The sequence below is a fragment of the Aulonocara sp. 'chitande type north' Nkhata Bay genome, linkage group LG23 (genome assembly GCF_057382095.1).
Source record: "Aulonocara sp. 'chitande type north' Nkhata Bay isolate Kocher_YH1m ecotype deep benthic linkage group LG23, A_spYH_male_GT1.1, whole genome shotgun sequence".
Taxonomy (NCBI): Eukaryota; Metazoa; Chordata; class Actinopteri; order Cichliformes; family Cichlidae; genus Aulonocara; species Aulonocara sp. 'chitande type north' Nkhata Bay.
The window spans coordinates 33599099-33600043 of record NC_141365.1 but is presented as its reverse complement, the minus strand read 5'-3'; positions in this window follow the sequence as shown (position 1 = coordinate 33600043).

Here is a 945-nt window from a genome sequence, read left to right as displayed (position 1 = left end):
AAATACTAAAAAACAAACCAGGTGGAATAAACATACAGTTACTATTTAATTTTGTCACCGTGTAATCTGGACGGACATTTGTCCCTTATAACAAATGGGAAAAATACAATTATTATCCTGCGTGCATACATCATTTCCGCTTCAAGACTCAATGTAATTCCATTTTTAATTTAATTCTTGTGACTTTCCGCCAGCAGCTGTTTCCAGGGCACTCAAATAGCGCGCTCGTGTGTGTGTGTGTGTGTGTGTGTGTGTGTGTGTGTGTGTGTGTGTGTGTGTGATTAGAGATGCGGTTGCGTCACCGACACGGCAGCCGGGACAGACGACTGGCGCAGATGTTGAAACAAGGCAGCGACAATAAAACAGGAAATTGTACTATTTGTACTTCAAGATAAAAGCATGAACTCCATGTGATTTCACTCATTGGCACTCCCTGTGTGATTTAAGTACATCAGTACCTATAACAGGCAAGGCGAAACTGGGTTATTGAAGAATAGGGATGGATGATCTGGGCTGATCAACAGCTTATAACAGGCCCAAGGTCTAAAATGCGTTAGCTAGTCTGTCTGGACTGAGTAATGAGTAATTTGTAGTTTGAGTGTAGTTTTGATGGACTGTTGCTGGGACAGTGTGAATAACCCTCAAATCAAAATGATACAGTGAAAAGTTTTATTTATTTAGAAAAGCAATATTCAGAGTTCAAACAAGCTGAAAGAAACACAATTATACAAGAAATCATTAATAAAGAATATGCAAAATATATTGCCTTGATATTTCTTTTATTTTTTAACTGCATATAGTCAAGCAATGTAGTTTAATTGGACCTTACCTCAATTGTTTCATGTTAGTTTAATATGGTAAAGCAATGTATTTTGAAAGTCTTGAGCGGAAGTTTATCTCTTAATTGTCTGTCTCTTGCTCCTGGCTCTACTCTTGGCTAAGATA